The 18,587-nt window shown below is 39.9% G+C and overlaps 1 protein-coding gene across 1 annotated transcript in view; it reads left to right on the plus strand.

The window, feature by feature from the left end:
• Positions 1-18,587, plus strand: part of LINGO2 (leucine rich repeat and Ig domain containing 2) — a gene marked incomplete at both ends in the record, with an annotated part of 166,046 nt that overhangs the window by 680 nt on the left and 146,779 nt on the right. The gene's annotated exons all lie outside the window — the stretch shown is intronic.

The raw sequence follows: 18,587 nt of genomic DNA on the forward strand, positions 1-18,587 counted from the left end.
TGCTTTGTTTTATTATTAGATACTGAGAATTCCATTTCATTTTCAGAGAAGATTCCTGTTTTGAACATTAAATAATTTATCTAATTCCTTAGAGTAATCTGTAGAAACCAATTAGTTTAACAAAAAGCAATTTGATATGGACACTTTGAAACTACTAAAAATACATGTTTCTTGTCTGGTTTAAACTGGTGTTTTGCAAAAGGTGAAAGAGAGAGTGAATACTTTTGTTTAATCTTTTTTCTACATGTACGTAGTTATTCTGTTTTTAAGCAACACTCTTAGACATTGTGCAGCAATATAGCATTTTGGCAAAGAACTGGAGTGCTCAATAGAGACTTCTGTTGCTGGTATATAGTCCTCATATTCATGGCTGATTAAGGATGATCATATTCACCTTCTCCTTTTTGAGTTGGTAAAGAATAAGGAGAGTTTAAAACTGAGAGTATTCAAAACTGTCTTGGGCTGCATCTAGGGTAGCAGAATGTACAGATGCACAAAGTCCAAGCTTAAGTCAATATGAAAACCATACCAATATGCAGTTTGGATCAGGAAGCATTAGAGCAATGTTCAGATGGCACTGTACCACATGAACTTGACTATACAACTTCAGACATGACCTCACTGGTAAAAGTCAGCATTAAATAAGGGCAGAAAAGTTATTTTTACATTTGTTTTCCCAAAATTCTGTTGTCCCTCATTTGTAGAAGTGTTTTGCTGTCTGTACTGCTATCTGCCAAACCAAGCTCTTCCTCTTTCCTCTCAAACTCTGCATGATGGCACTATGCACTTGTTATCCTATGAAGGCCCAATGATTTTTTAGGGGCAGGAGAAAGACCAAGGACAACCCTAGTCACCTAATGAATGACTCAGATATTTTAGAAGAGACTGTTCCCAGTGTGCGGAGGCTTGCATTAACTCCGCAAAGTATAAAAACAAGGCACTGTTTCTTACACATTTACTGGTTTGTGGGGACTTCTTGCATGGAAAAGTTGTTTTCCATAGTTCAACTTTGGTTTAATAGCAGTACTTCTGTCTGCAAGGCAATGTCTTTGTGAGGAAGTTTCAATGGCTGTTTTTCGGCTCCTATTGTATGGTTATAAAAATGACAACAGCAAGCCTAGATCAGAATATCATATTCTGCCTTCAAAAAAATAGTGTATACCTTTTAAGTTTTCAGAATAATAGAAGTTTCAACAGAATACTACTGTGCATGGAAACTCAGAATATTTCACTGGGTATTAAATAAAAATGAAAAATGTTCCTAAAGGTGATAAGTTTATATCACAAAAGCTTTGCATTTCTTATTTACCACTAAGCCAAGTGTGATATGCAAACTAGCTAACTACACCCTGCTTTCTGTAAAAACCTGAGGACAAATGCACATTTTAGATCTGGAGGCTTTAAGCGGCTGATAACAGCACTATGTCATTCCTTCAGTGTTATTGTTGGTGTGCAACAGACTGATAACTCCAAGTCAATCTGAGGCTGTTTACTATAGTACACTTACAATGTGAAGTTAGAAAAGAGCATGTCTGGCAGTGCAGGGAAGAGCTGATGAAGTTTCTCTTCGACTTATTCCTCCTACCACTTCTTCCTTCTTTTGAAATTAAAATATATTTAATGACTCAGTTATGTAACTTATGATCTCTACATTTTGAGACTGGTGCCTTCTTGCAAGACAGGGTCCCTAACCCATTTAAATATTGAAAAAGTAAAGTGTATTTATGTCTAAAGTGTTCTGTAGCCTACAGTGCTGGAAAAAAAAAAAAAAAAAAAAAAAAAAAAAAAAACTATATAAAAAGTTGAACCTCAAGAATCAGAAGACAAAATTTAAAAAGAAATTTAGAAATTTAATTATTTTTAATTCTCACAATATTAAGATAGGCTCATGAAAGGTAGGCTCACTGTAAAATCAAGAGTCATCTGTAGATTTTTGTATCCTTAGTTATATAATGCTGAATAATGCTTCCTGCAGTAAAAAAATACTTCTATAAATCCTTTTCTGTTTCCATTTAAGGCCAGCTGATTCACTTTACTAGATTCTCATTGGATTCAGCTAGGGAATGTGCAGTTAAATAGTTAAATCTGAGCAAGGGTCTTCAATAGACCACTGAGAAAAAGAAAGTATTGCTTTCCTGTGTAAATGCTGTGTGAAAGGAATTCATACTCTACTGATCCTATTATTATACTGGGTCTCTGGGACATACCTTCCTCTTTTCTTTTTTCTCTTTCGCTGGTCTTCCCTGTCTCAGTCATTTAAAAGAATGGTCTGCTTCTGGTAGTTTATCACATGTGCAAATGGATTGCGTCATCCCTTCCAGCTGGGAATAGGTGAGTATACTGGCATGGAAGAGTCTGAAAGGGGCCAGGAGGAGAAACAACGGGAAAAGAAGCTAACCTATTATCTTCTTTTAAGTCATTAAATGAAAACAGGTAAGTGGAAGTGTAAGGTAGGATTCCACAATCTGAGGAAACAAAGTATTGACCATTTAAGAAGACTGTCCACATCTCCCCACTGTTGAATATGGACCAGAAAGTCAGGAGTACCCCTGGGAATAGCCCATGCAGTCTTGTCCTACCAGTTGCCACGTAGACAAATTAACTGGTGCTGCTCTGTCCCAGCCTGCCTCAGATCTGGAGAGACAGTCCTCTTTCCTGCTCTACGGGAGGACACACCAAACTGAAGGGTAGACAAATGCAAACTTCATACAGCATCATCTGTTAATGTGCAAAGAGATTAATAAGGTGGTGCTTGCTTTAACCTGTTTTACCCATAGTATAAGGCTTTGCATTACAGACTGTTATCCCCTTTGAACCGTACTGCTCTGAGATTACTTAAATACATCTTTTCACAATGGGCCATATCACACCAGAATGGGTCAATATCCAGTGCTTGTGACTCTTAAAACTCACCCCCATACGCATTTGTTGAAATGAAATCTCATAATCCTGTTCCTCAAATTTATGTTTCAATTAAAAGCAAAGTAGCTTCTTCCAAACTTTATTTCTCTTATGTGGCTTTTATATCTCAGGTTTTATCCTTCTATTCTTCATTTTATCACCTTATCAATCATTAATTTTCAACTCTCCAGCAAGTTCAGCAGGCCAAAAAGGAAGCCAAATGCACATATCACCACTATGCTCACTAATAAATATAAATGAGCTCTTAGGGAAAGTTACCAAAATTGTTGCATTACAGACAATCTTACAAATAATAATAATAATAATAATAATAATAATAATAATAATAATAATAATAATAATGAGACAAAGCCATGAAAGATCTGGAGAAAGGTTTAGGGATACCCTGAGCATGTCAACACAAGAATCCTTTTGCTGATGGGAGGAGTTAAATCCTATAACACTGCAATTTCTTTAGTAAAGTCATCCCTTTAACAAAACAATATGCAGCTGAAGGAGGATATCCAAATTTGATTGGATTAACAATCAGTGGTCTGAATCTAAGTATCCTTTAAATATTTTTTCAAGTGTTCTTGAAAATCTGTAAACCTCTCTGAATATTCATCACTTCACAGAAATAGATACCTGAAAATAATAAAATAATAAAATAATAGACATGCATATAAAAAATGTGCCAGACTATTTGGGTAATTCCTTCTAGTGCTCAACATTTTGCCATGCAATTTATGTAAATGCCTATAAATTTATATAAAAGTCTCTTCCTATTCCTTCTTTTTTTTTTTTTTTTTTTTTTTTTTTTTTTTTTTTTTCCTCCTCTTTTTCTTTCTCAAAATATCCTGCCTGTTTGAATCAGATTTCCATCCCACTACAGGCACCTTTAAAAAGAGGCCACTCTTTCAAGGACGTTTGTGTACACAACAGAGGTTCAGGTGGTAATCTGATTGCCTGTGGATTTTATCAAAATCAAATGGCACTTTGAACTTTCTGTCTTTACAATTTCATGGTTTTACAGTTCAGGTTTTATGAGAGTTTGCTTTTCTCTTCTTACTGGCTGACCTGTAGTGACATTGTAAAGAAATACATACTTGCGCACTTCTCAGAACACAAGAGCTTCATCCCATGATGAGACAGGAATGAACAACTAAGAGACTTTTCTGGTGCTTCTACAGCTAAGGACAGATCTTTACAGATTGGAAAAGAGAATACATTTAGCAGTCAGTGTACATTGAGATAAACTTCAACTTCATATAAAACTCCTAAACTAGATGTGAGCAATACCTCATATTCTGTCAAATGAATAATATGTATTTTAAGTAATCTCTTCAAAAACATTTGAAATTATACATTTTAGCAGCTTTAAATGAGCTGTCCAAGTCAGTCAAATAATATTTGTCCTTTCTTCCTTTCCCCAAAAAGGTAGGAAAAAAGAGGAAGGAAGAAGGGAGAACTTCTAATATATACTCAAAAAATAAAATATCCTTTAAAATATAAGCTTTATAGTTTGACAAGTGAAATAGCTCATATCTTGTAGAAAGTTCTGTATTCTGGAGATTTTGTTATTGAAAATAACTTTTTCCACCCGCAAAAAAAAGGAGAAAGAATATTAATAAAAATTCTACGGCAATGTCCATTCTTCGCTTGAAACCTACAACTTCAGAGAAAAGCTTACATGTAGTCCTCCTTTTAGCCTTACTAAGAATTTCAGTTGAGGAGCTCTGTAGTTGTCACTGTCTATCCTTGCCCCATTGCTTTTCTTTCTATGGTGAGATAGGGTGATTAGAAGTCTACCAAATCTTAGTCTTAACAGTGAAATGGAATGCTTCATAGGAAATGAGTACAGCCTTCATTGAAAATACACAAATGTGTATGAAGACCATTGAGGGGAATAAACAAACACATTAGCCTGAATCCTCCTTGCAGCAAGCAACCTCTGTGAGTGTAGTGTTGAATGCACAGGCCTGATCTGAAATCTGTATGTGTGATGAGCATCCACTGAATCTCTCTGTGAATACAGAGCATGCAAAATTAGTAAGTGAAGCTTCATGTATTAACTCTCCACGTCTTAATGCTGCTTCTATATCTTAGAGTTTAGGCATTCTTTGAGTTCATTTATTATTAACCAGATGGTATTGTCCTGGTTCATGAGTAGCTTGGAATCATATTTGTCTTTTCTGTGTCAGCTTGCATAATACAAGAAAAGGAAGAGTTTAGGGTTTAGTTACAGGTTATCAATATGTTACAGAATTCTAAAGAATCTTGAATAAGGGGTTTGAAACTAAATTTTGGCATTTTAAGTTGTAGATAATTTGAGGGAGCATTTCTTCCCACAAGGCCCATTTGCTTTGATATCTTGTTGTATATGTGACGAACATTATTAAGCAGCCTTCTTAATTGTGACCATTAAGATCAAATCTATCATATATTATGTAACACCTATGTCAAACAAACAAACAAACAAACAACATTTTATTCAACTGTTTATGTTTCAATCCTTCAAAGAAGAGTCCAGTGATGCTTTACAGATATTTCAGGCTGGGATCTGACTGTGTTGGTATCCTTGACATCTACATTACTTCATGTGTAGCTGCAATGAAATTGGAGGGACTACTTAGGAGTAGATTGCCATAAGATAATTCTAGTCCTCATGTCAAATAGCCTTTCATCATGAACAGTAATATATTTTTAATATTAATAGAGTATGGTATGTTCCTGTCTCTAATGAGGTGTGTTTGATACATGGAAGAAAGATGAAATATTTTTTGGATGCTTTAGTCTGTTGCCATGGAACTAACTTCACATTAAGGCATAACTGCACATGTAGTTTATATGATATATATACATATATAGTTCATATAGTTACATGACAATCTTTGTGCATAATTCCAGTATGCACAAAAATGCATTCAACTGCATGCATGACAGTAAATTCTGGCCACAGACTTTGTGAAGGTACATTTAGTAACTAAATGTTACTTTTAAAGGAGCTGTGATATGAACTTTGGACTTATTCTGTCATCTCTTTGTGTTACAACTCTATCACAGTAATAACCACATTTGCAGTTAGAAGACAAAGTAATGATTCATCATAACTGATTCTGTGAAATTAGAACACTGATACTACTATTATTTTCCTATTGTAGTTTCCTTCTAGCAAAGCAGATGAGTGTGTTGTATTTCTCTTTGCATTTGGGGATTTTTTCTACTTTCTGATTCTGTGAATTCTACTGCTGCTCCATATAGTGGGGATAAACACTTCTGGGGCTTCCTACAAGGGATACATACTGCTCCCTCAGATATCACCAAGTATTAGTTTTTACTATGTTTAAAGACGTCAGACAATAGTTAAATTCAGCCTACAATGTTGTGGTGAGTTAACCTTGGCTGGCAGCTGGGTGACCACCCACCTTCTCCCTCACTTCACCTCCTTAGCAGGACAGAGGGAGAAAGTAAGATGAAAAAGCTTGTGGATTGCAGTAATGACAGGGAGATAAATTACAGTCATGGGCAAAGCAGACTTGGCTTGGGGAAGATTAATTTATTGCATATTGGAAATACAGTAGTATACTAAGAAAGAAAACTAAAAATACCTTCCTCCATATCCTGCATCTTCCCAAGCTTAGCTTTACTCCTTTGTTCCCAATTCTTCTACCTCTTTATGACCCTCTGAGCAGTGCAGGTGGATTAGGAATGAGGTTAGGATCAGTTCATAACACTTTGTCACTCCTTTCTCCTTGTACTCTTTCCCTGCTTCAGTGAGGGGTTCTTCCCAACTGATCCAGTTAGAATCATAGAATCATTAAGGTTGAAAAAGACCTCCAAGATCATCCGGTCCAACCATCCCTCTACCACCAACACAACCCACTAAACCATGTCCCTAACCACCATATCAAACCTTTCCTTGAACATCCCCAGGGACAGTGACTCCACCCTGGGCAACCCATTCCAGTGCCTGACTACTCTTTCGGAGAAGAAATATCTCCTAATTTCCAACCTGAATTTCACATGACAATTCTAAATGTTTCTAAATTAATTGCAATTTTTTCTCAGGTCAGATTCGGAAGTGTATAACCCTCTTCAATCTAACTGATCACATGACCTTTACTTTCCCAAGATATACTAGTCACCAGTGGCGTTCCCCAGGGCTTGGTACTGGGGCCAGTCCTCTTTAATATCTTGTGGTGGACTGGTGGAGTCACCATCCCTGGAGGTCTTTAAAAGACATTTAGATGTTGAACTTAGTGATATGGTTTAGTGGAGGACTTGTTGGTGCTAGGTCAGAGGTTGGACTCGATGGTCTTGAGGTCTCTTCCAACTTAGACAATTCTGTGTGTGTCTGTGTGTGATACTTTTATAGATTGTTCTGAACTTCTGAAATTAATCTGGCTTATATAAGAGAACAGGAAAATGCAAGAAGTGCTTTGACAAGAATTAGGACAAGAGAAATGTTGAACACTAAAATCCAGGGTGTTTTTGTCTTTTTTTTTTTTTTTTTTTTTTTTTTTATAGACAGATATTTCAAGATAATATTTTCCATGCTCTCTATTGTTTTGTGCTCCTTATGTTAAATATAATAGGACCTGAAGTAAAAACAAACAAACAAATTAAATATGCTTATATTTCATATATATATAATTTTATAAGTCAAGTTTTCAGTTACAATTCATCTGTTTGCAAAAACATCCTTCTAACTGTTAAAGTGTTCACTAGTTCACTAAGATGATATTAAAAAGCTTCCAAGTAACTATTAAATTCAAATCTTCTATTTAATAGCATTCAAAAAAAAAAAAATCCAAAAATTAAATGCTCAATTAACTCTGACTAACCTAGTATAAATATACCATAATACTGCCCTAAGAAAAATTTGTTATTTCTTTTATTCCGCTTTGAAAAGAAGTACGCCAAACTACTATTATACTGTAATTCCAATGGCTGCAGTTCTACAAGAACTGCACCCACATGGCTCCATACCCCGAGGTCCATGCATTCCCCAGGAGCAAACTGCTCCAGCATGGGTCCCCCATGGGTGGGCGGCAGCTCCCCCCAGATCCCCTGCTCCTGCGTGGGCTCCTCTCCACGGGCTGCAGCTCCGGCCCGGGGCCTGCTCCTGCGGGGGCTCTCCATGGGCCGCAGCCTCCTCCAGGCCACATCTACCTGCTCCACTGGGGGCTCCTCTACGGGGGGGCTGCAGAATGGAGATCTGCTCCATGTGGGACCCATGGGCTGCAGGGGGACAGCCTGCTCTACCAGGGGCCTCTCGACAGGCCACAGGGGAACTGCTGCTGTGTGCCTGGAGCACTTTCTGCCTTCCTGCTGCACTGATCTTGGGGGCTGCAGTGCTGGTTCTCTTGTATTTTTTTTTTTTTTATTTATTTTTGACTCCTTTTCCTCACAGCTGCTGCACAGCATTTTTTAGGCTTTAGCCTGTGTTTTCATAGAGGCATCACAAGCATTGCTGAACTCTTAGCTTTGTCTTAGCTTTGGCCAGCGGCAGGTCCCTATGTCCAACATGAGACCATCTCCTGGTCTCTTCATGCAGAGGCCACCCCTGCAGCCTCCTGCCGGTACCATAACTTTGCCATGTAAACATAATACAAGTGTTTACTGAGTTGTAAAGTAAGATAGACACACAGTTATCCTTAAATGTTAAGAACTTTAAGAAGAAAGAAGAAAACAGTACAGATGACAACATTGTTAAAGGATTATGAATAGTGAGTGGAGTGTAAGGAATTTCATTTCTGGAGAGTAGGTAGGCTACAAGGAGCTTGATTTACATGTAGATTACACTGCTAAAACTATTCAAGTTTAAGTAAAAAACATGATTAAAATTATTGCCAATTTAACAATACTTTCAAAGTCAGAGGTGAGCAATTGCACTGATGCATTTGCATGCATTTAATATCCTACAAACAGCCATTGTGCATACACAAATCAGGTATTTATTCATGCATGTGACCTAGCAAAAACTAGCTGGCTATTTGCTTATGCAAATACCTTGTTTTCACATCACTCAACTGGGAATTTGCACAAAAATTGTCCATGTGTAAATGTTTAAGCTAATTGTGTACACTGAACTAAGTTTATAACTGAAAAATCAGAAGAGAAGCTATTTTCCTCATGGTGCCTCAGATTAGGCTGTGTGAACATCAATAATGTTTCATAAGAATTTGCCTGAAAATTATCTAATGGTATTTCTTGTGAGTTCTCATCTGTTAAGTTTTATCTGCTAACCTTGCAGATTCATATGTTGTTCATTCAAAACAGAATGCCATATGCAAGCCTGTGAAATAGTAAAAGAGTAAGCGAATTTTTCAAATGGTTATAGGTCATGAATGTTTTGTTTCTCTGAAAATACTATTCTGTGAAATCCCAAACCAAGTAGTTGGAAGATTATTTTTTTTTTTTTATGTCAGAACTGGAGAGGTTCAGTAGATTTACTACCAGTATTCATCTAATCAGTAAGCTGAGCCATAACACATGACCTCTTGTTATTGTATGTATAATTTTTTGCCACAATAACAAATATGTTGTATATACCCATGTTTTGTTGGTTAGGTTGGTTATGCCTTACCCAGCATTACCTTGGGAACATTCTGCTTGTATTGTGATTGCCTGGGTCAAGATTTTCAGTCCTGCTGGAAAAAATCTAAGGAGAAGAAGCCTAGTCTATCATGACTTCACAAATCTTATCAGAATATTTTTGTTTGTTTATTTTTTGTTTGTTTGTTTCTTCATTCTAGCTTACTAGGTGTGTATGGCACACAAAAATAGATTGTATGGAGTCCTTTCTTTCAATTAGAAGGACTATTTAATTAAATAAAAAGCTTTGCCCTAAGGCCACAAGAAGGATGACAAGGCTAGCAGAGAATTACTGCTTGTGCTGCAATCTCTGTGGGTAGCCTACTGATGCAGTTTTTTGAATTATGATTTTCTCGAGTTCATGAGATCAATTCATATCTTGTTCCAATCAATGGGAAGCATTCTGTAATAGAATTGTATCTCAGAAATACATTTGTATTTTTTTTTTGTTGTTTAGCCATGTTCTGTAATTAATCAGCAACCAGTTGTATAAATTACTCTGACTTGCAAAGAACTAATCACAGTATAAGTATTTTGCAGTACTTATTCATACTGAGCTTACTCAATTGTTCAACATCTTCAAAGCCATGAGAGAAATGGCCACATTAATTCTTTTGACAGTGTTTTGATTTAATGTTCATTTATATGCAACTTTTGCAGATCATAATTCACACAAAGATACTAACTGCCACAATATTAGCACTGGAGCAATTCCCCGGTAGAGGTGAACTGGCTTTAGTGAGGATGGTGTCAGTGTTGTTCATGGCAGCTTGTATGGTACTGTTTTGTTTTTCTGACCAAACCAGTGTTGATAACATACTGATGTTTTGGCTGTTGCAGAGCAGCGCTTACATGGAGCCAAGGCCTTTTCAGCCCCTCGTGCTGCTCCACCAGCAAGGAGGCTGGGGGGGCACCAGAAGCTGGGAGGGGACACAGCCAGGACAGCTGGCCCAAATGGCCCAAAGGGATGTCCCATACCATGTGGTGTCATGCTCAGCAAGAAAACTTAGAGGAGCAAAGGAGGAAGGGGAGAAATTTGGAATTAAAGAATTTGTCTTCCCAAGTAACCATTACATATGATTTTCAAATGTAAAATTGAAAACCACACAGTGACTTTTCTGGAAATGGCTAAACATCTGCCTGCTGATGGGAAGTACTGAAGGAATTCTTTGCTTTGCTTTGCTTGCATTCAGTCTTTGCTCAACCCGTTAAATTGTCTATATTTCAACCCACAACTTTTCCAACTTTCACCTTGCTGATTTTCTTCCCCTTCTTTCTGTAGGGGGAGCGAGCAAGGGAAGCTGCCTGCTGAGGTTAAACCACAGCAAGAGTCATGGAATCACACAGAATCACAGAATGGCTGAGGTTGGAAGGGACCTCTGGAGGTGTCATGGTTTAAGCCAGAAGGCAGCTCAGCACCACATGGCCGTTTGCTCTCTCACCCCCAAACAGTGGGATGGGGGAGAAAATTGGGGGGGGAGGGGGGTGAAGAGAGAAGAAGTAAAAACATGTGGATTGAGGAACAGACAGTTTAATAAGACAGAAAACAGAATCACAGAACCATAGGGGTTGAAAGGGACCTCGAAAGATCATTGGGTCCAACCCCCCTGACAAAGCAGGTTCCTCAGAGCAGGCTGCCCAGGTAGGCGTCCAGACAGGCCTTGAATATCTCCAGAGAAGGAGACTCCACAACCTCCCTAGGCAGCCTGTTCCAATGGTCCGTCACCTTCACCATGAAGAATTTCTTTCGCATGTCAGTGAGGAACTTCCTGTTTTCTAACTTGCAGCCATTGCCCCTTGCCCTATCCCCATAAACCACTGAGAAGAGGTTGGCTACATCCTTCTGTCCCCCACCCCTCAGATATTTATATACACTGAGGAGATCCCCTCTCAGTCTTCTCTTCTCTAGGCTGAACAGACCCAGGTCTCTCAGCCTTTCTTCATAGAGAAGATGAAGGCTCCAGGCCCCGTATCATCTTTGTGGCCCTCCACTGGCCTCTTTCCAGGAGATCCCTGTCTTTTTTGTACCGGGGAGCCCAGAACTGGACAAAGTACTCCAGGTGAGGCCTGTCCAGGGCAGAGTAGAGGGGGAGGATCACCTCCCTTGACCTGCTGGCCACACTCCTTTTAATGCACACCAGGATCCCATTGGCCCTCTTGGCCACAAGGGCACAATGCTGGCTCATGGCCAACCTGTCATCCATCAGGACCCCCAGGTCCTTCTCCTCAGAGCTCCTCTCCAGCAGGTTGTCCCCCAGCCTGTACTGATACTCCGGGTTGTTCCTTCTCAGGTGCAGGACTCTACACTTGCTCTTATTAAATCTCATTTGGTTTCTTCCTGCCCATCTCTCCAGCTGGTCCAGGTCTATCTGAATGGCAGCACAGCCTTCTGGTGTGTCAGCCACTCGTCTCAGCTTTGTGTCATCGGCGTACTTGCTGAGGGCAGACACTATTCCCTCATCAAGGTTGTCAATGAAGATGTTGAACAAGACCGGACCCAGCACAGACCCCTGGGGAACACCACTTGTCACAAGCCTCCAGCCAGACTCTGCTCCTCCGATAACCACCCTCTGAGCTCAGCCAGTCAGCCAGTTCTCAACCCACTTTGCCATCCACTCATCTATCCCACACTTTCTCAGCTTTGCTAGTAGGATATCATGGGAGACAGTATCAAAAGCCTTGCTAAAGTCAAGGTAGATGACATCCACCGCTCTCCCCCCCTCTACCCAGCTGGTGATGCCATCATAGAAGGCAAAGAGATTGGTCGAGCACGACTTCCCTTTGGTGAATCCATGCTGACTACTACTCATAACCTTCTTCTCTTCCAATTGCTTGGAGATGGCATCCAGAACAAGCTGCTCCAATACCTTTCCAGGGACAGAGGTGAAACTGACTGGCCTGTAGTTTTCCGGATCCTCCTTCCTGCCCTTCTTGAAGACCGGAGTGACATTGGCTATCCTCCAGTCTTCAGGCACCTCACCTGTTCTCCAGGACCTTTCAAAGATGATAGTGAGTGGTTCGGTGATCACATCTGCCAGCTCCCTTAGCACACACAGATGCATCCCATCAGGACCCATGAATTTGTGTGCGTTGAGCCCACTCAGACGCTCCCGAACCACTCCCATGTCCACCAGGGGGGAGCCCTCCATTTCCCAGACCCTTTGTCCTATTGTCAGGGGCGAGGAGTCCTGGGGAAGTGTCCTTGAAGCAAAGACTGAAGCAAAGAAAGCATTCAGTATCTCTGCCTTCTCAGCATCTCCCGTGACCAGGACACCCCCTTCATTCAGCAAGGGACCCATGTTATCCCTAGTCTTCCTCTTGGTGTTTACATACTTGAAAAAACCTTTCTTATTATCTTTTATCTCTTTTACAAGCCTCATCTCTAGGTGGGCTTTAGCCTTCCTCATTGTGTCCCTGCAGGCCCTGACAATACATCTATACTCCTCCCAAGAGGACAGGCCCTTTTTTCACATTTCATAGACCATCCTCTTCCCTTTGATCTTATTGATGAACTCCTTGCTCATCCACGCAGGTTTCTTGCCCCAGTTCCCCAGTTTCCTATTCCTTGGGATGCACCGATCCTGAGCATGGAAGAAGTGCTGCTTAAATGTAGCCCAGCTGTCACAAGCACCCTTGCCTTCCAGCAACTTATCCCTTGAGATACTCCCAAGCAGGTCCCGGAAGAGGTCGAAGTTGGCTCTTCAGAAATCCAGGGTAGCAATCCTGCTTTTAGCCTTACTTCCTTAGCCTAGATCCATCTGGAACTCCACCATCTCATGGTCGCTGCATCCCAAGCTGCCCCCAACCTTCACATCCCTAACAAGGCCATCTCTGTTGGTAAGAACAAGGTCCGGGAGCACGCCCCGCCTCGTCGGCTCCTCCACCACCTACGTCAGAAAATTGTCCTCAACGCACTGTAGGAACCATTTGGACTGCTCGTGCTTGGCCGAGTTGCTTACCCAGCCAAACAAATGAATAATAGTAATAATAGTAAATAATAAGGATAATAACAATGATAAAATAATAATTTCATATCTAATATTATTTTTATATATTATTATATGATAATAAGGATAAAACAATATACAAAACAAGTGATGCACAATGCAATTACTCAGCACCCGCTGATCAATGCCCAGCACAGCCCCAAGCAGCAGTCATCACTACCCCAAGCACCCACCCCATTTTTGTTGTTCCTCATGGTGCCACATGGTATGGGACATCCATTTGGGTGATCCATTTGGGTCAGCTGTCCTGGCTGTGTCCTCTCCCAGGTCCTTGTGCACCCCCAGCCTCCTCACTGTCAGAGCAGTGTTAGAGGCTGAGTGTAAGCACTTGTCTTATTGCAAGCACTTCTGTGCAACAACATCAGTGTGTTATCAGAATTAATCTCATCCTAAATCCAAAATGCAGCACCATGCCAGCTATTAGGAAGAAAATTAGCTCCATTCCAGCTGAAAACAGGACAGGAAGTCACCTGGCCCTGCTGCCTGCTCAAGCACAGACACCCAGAGCAGGTTGCCCAAGATCACTTCCAGCTGGTTTTTGAAGATCTCCAAGGAGGGAGACTCCACAGCCTCCATGGGCAACCTGTACCTACACAATAACAGAATCACAGAACGGCTGAGAAAGACAATACTGGAAGAAGGACAATGATATTTCTAACCTGTAACATCATATAACTTAGTACTCAGTGGGAATATCATGTTGTGAGTCGTACACCAATACTTTTTTTCCTTTTAACCTATATAAATATTTTTTTCAGGCATATTTCTTTTTGTGCCCTTCTTTAATGAAGGTTTGATTGAAGAAATTGATTTCTCTAAGTCATAATAATTTTTTCCTCCAAGCCACATTATTTCCATCCATTTTTTAGAAATAACAGAAAAGAAAAGAAAAGAAAAGAAAAGAAAAGAAAAGAAAAGAAAAGAAAAGAAAAGAAAAGAAAAGAAAAGAAAAGAAAAGAAAAGAAAAGAAAAGAAAAGAAAAGAAAAGAAAAGAAAAGAAAAGAAAAGAAAAGAAAAGAAATAAAAAAAAAAACAACAGATTTACTAAATTTTTTACACATGGATTTTTTTATACAGCTCTCATTTTTGAATAACCCTCAGAGCTTGCCAATTTAGAAGATTCACATAATCTAGGGGTAAATGAAATCTTAACAGGAAAAAGAAAGGATCTTTTTTCCTTGCAATTCATATGATTTTATGCATAATGCCAGTTGACCTATATTTTGAAAGAGTAAGTTAACTTGTTTTAAACATAATAAAAATAATAATACACTTAGAAGATTTCAGATATCTTAGTAATGTAGTGTAATGAAGTCAGTTCCTTACATGAAAACAAGTTGTAGAAATGCCTACTCTAAGAGGACATAATGAGGGAAAAGAGGACTTCCTCAGTTAAAAAAAAAAAAAAATATTCAAAAGAAGGTGACACAGCCTGGATTCCAAGTCCATTGGAATTATACAGATTTCTTTACTAGTTAGTTGTTTGGTCCTAAGCACATAAGAATATATTTTTTGCATATTAAGATATGTGCAATATTGTCTAAAAGTACTCATATTTTCTCTTATCAGGCCTGAGATATTCCTAATTCTATGCTATCTTTTAACCAGGCTCTTAGATATCATGTGTAGAACTTGGTGATTTTTGGCCTTGTGATATTATTAGAATGACATTTTAAAATGATAACTTTTTCATTTCTTTTTGGTGTGTATATGTTGCACAAGTACTGTTAATCTATTTGAATCAATGAACTAAGCAGCTGGATTTCCGGTTTCCGATATCTCTCTTTTTATCATCAGTGATTAATGATCGCAGATATCAAAGGTCTGTTCAGTTAGCACATAAACTGTAAGAAGAATCACAGAAGAGGGACCCTGGCCTTGATACTCTTGAAATACTATGAGCTTTGGAAGCAGGAAGCACAGCAAAAATAAATAATTAAATAAGAATAAAGGAAAAACTTTACATAAAGCACGAACATGATTTAAGTTAACTTACTATACTTTGTAACTGGAGTGGACTAAGAAGATCCACGTGCTCATTTATTACAGCTCAGCTGATGAGTGCTAGCAGTATAAGTTGAACTAAACAAATAGCCTGTAATTGCAGCACTGTACACCAGAAAAAAAAAAAAAAGAAAAAAAAAAAGAAAAAAAAAAAGTTTCAACTCATGAGTAATTCAGCAAAGAATGGCTTGTGAAGAATAGTTCAGAAAGGATAGAAACAATTCCATTTCTACAGTGGGACCACTGATAAAGGAATACATTGTTTTTTAACTCCCAAGATACAGGGCCAGTGAAAGACACTTATCATCTTAAGAAAAGGCTGTTAGATTAAGTAGGTTCCAGCCTGATGATGCTCATCTGAGAATTCAGATGTTTTCCTCTAGGTTTCTTTCATCTTCCTTGTAAAGAGGCAATGGCAGTTTGTTTACCTCAGGTTATTTTGAGACTTATGCTTGAAATACTTCAGCATCGTCCATTTGAAAACAGTTGTGAATTTTTGCTGCTGCATACCTTTTCTTAGAAGTTGAAGCTGTACTGCAGTGTCTAAGATAAGCACTACTGCCCCTGCACTATAATAGGAGGCCAAAAAAAAGGGTGGTGATGGGGAGCTGAATTCTTTGATTTTTATTTAAGGCCAGCACAGCCATGCTGCCCCAAAGATATTAATTCCCTTCTTTCTCAATCACTGCTATCTGAGAAGATGTGTATTTTACCCACATACCATGCAGGATCACTCTAACCCCTCCCCTCCCCTCCCCTCCCCTCCCCTCCCCTCCCCTCCCCTCCCCTCCCCTCCCCTCCCCTCCCCTCCCTCCCTCCCCTCCCCTCCCCCTCCCCTCCCCTCCCTCCCCTCCCCTCCCCCTCCCCCCCTCCCCTCCCCTCCCCTCCCCTCCCCTCCCCTCCCCTCCCCTCCCCTCCCCTCCCCTCCCCTCCCCTCCCCTCCCCTCCCTCCCTCCCCTCCCCTCCCTCCCCTCCCCTCCCCTCCCTCCCTTCCCCTTCCCTTCCCTTCCCTTCCCTTCCCTTCCCTTCCCTTCCCTTCCCTTCCCTTCCCTTCCCTTCCCTTCCCTTCCCTTCCCTTCCCTTCCCTTCCCTTCCCTTCCCTTCCCTTCCCTTCCCTTCCTTCCCTTCCCTTCCTTCCCTTCCCTTCCCTTCCCTTCCCTTCCCTTCCCTTCCCTTCCCTTCCCTTCCCTTTTCTTGTTTTAATATCATGACATTTTCAAATGCTTATTAAACTATGTGTTTACCACTATGCATATTTTACATAACCAGTGCAAACTGACCTTTCTGCTATGAAATAAACAATGGAGAACAAGAGTTTTGTGCCTTTTTTTCCCCCCACATATGAAGCATTTTATTTGATTCAAGAAGAGCTGCTTAAGTAACATCAGATCTGGGTGTGTTGGGGCTAGCATTTAGACAGTCACAGGTACTGTAAGTGATGGTCAGGAATTTAATTTGTTCTTAATTCCAAATTTAATCTCAAAACCTTCCAGATTTCCATTGTGATGCTAGAACAGCATCACAAACTACACCAAACTACATGGATGCTTATGCACAGTTTTATTTCTGTGGTACCACAAATTCATTTTCTTCTCACCACTGTAGGAAACCAGCAAATTGTACAGATAAGTGTCTCTGTGATGCAGAACTGCCCTCTTTTATTCAGCTTTAAATCTCTTTTAGAGCCGCAACCCCATGCTCTCCTTCAGCTCCTTGCTCTGCCACACAGTACCTGTGTGACATTAGGCTCACCAAACCTCATGCCCCATCTGTCAAAAACTAGTAATAATGCTTCTTGCTGTCCACATCTGTCCCATTTGTTTTGATGGCAAGTGATTTGGAGAGGGGACTGTCTGGTATTGTGTCTGTACATCACTTAGTACAATAGGACTTCGCTGCTTGAAATCTTGCATGCGTCTGCAATTCAAGCAAGAAGGAGTAATATGTAGTATGTTTTACCCAAACTCTCCCAGAGGACCCGCCTTTTCAATCTCATTTTAAGTGGCAGCAGTGAAGGCACTGTGTTTTGTCGGAGAGACAAACTCTATATGCAGAGCAAGGGAAAAGAGGAGCGTTTTTCTCTGTCCAGCATAAGCCTCACCTCTGACTGGGAGGATTGACTTTTGTGGGTTGAAGGGCAGTTTATTTTCAAGGTTCATTCAGCCTTGGCCTCTCAGCCATGGCTGCAATCACGGATGTCAATCAGCATTAGCTGTAATTGTTTTATGATAGAGAACTGGAATGAGGCCACCAATTCATTTCCTATAGGCCACAAAGCAGCCATCTAATTGTCACAATTTTCAGTCATTGCTGACCTCAGGCAATTTCATGCAGTTATCTAGAGGTAAAAAGCTCCATATGTCATTACCTGGCAATAAAGCCATCTACGCCTTCAAATTCTCATTTCTAAAAAGATCTTTGGCCTTCCTATGCTTCCTCATGTGCTTAAGGCAGCTGTTTAATACAACAACAACGAAGTATGACCAGGGAGGACCAGCTGCCACCTGCCCCTTTGCCCCTTTGCAGAGCTTTTTCTACTGTGTGGCCTGAGGATGCAGAGTGGCTTTAGGCTACCTGCATTCCACCCAAAGAGGGAGGTAATATTTATGAAAGCCTTTCAGCAAGTAGCTGCAGATTTTTTAATGCTGTCTTGGGGACTGATATTCAGAAGTGTAGAGAACACTAGCAGGTATCTTTCTGTTAACTTTATGTTAGCCTGAGAGTAACTTGACATTAGCTTGATGCTGTATTTAGGAATTTAGGACCATTGACTCTGCTGGGAGTAAGGGAAAGGCCACTGATTTTGTATGGCTTTTTTTTTTTTTTTTCTTTTTTTTACATGAACACAGTGAAATGTTCATAAAATGGTTGGTTTTGCAGACAGGTTTCTGTTATGTTTTAAAAGATGTTTGAAAAAGTCACAGAAAAATTCATCCTTAGAGACACTTCTGAATACAACCCATGATATTGCCGTCATCTTTCCATTTCTTCTGTTGTATTTATACGATGCAACTATCAAGGTTTTCTAAACATAATTTCATTGTTTTCAAAAGTAAGATTCAGGTATCTCTGGTTACA

Source organism: Aythya marila (genome assembly GCF_965140915.1).
Source record: "Aythya marila genome assembly, chromosome: Z".
In the NCBI taxonomy this organism is placed as follows: Eukaryota; Metazoa; Chordata; class Aves; order Anseriformes; family Anatidae; genus Aythya; species Aythya marila.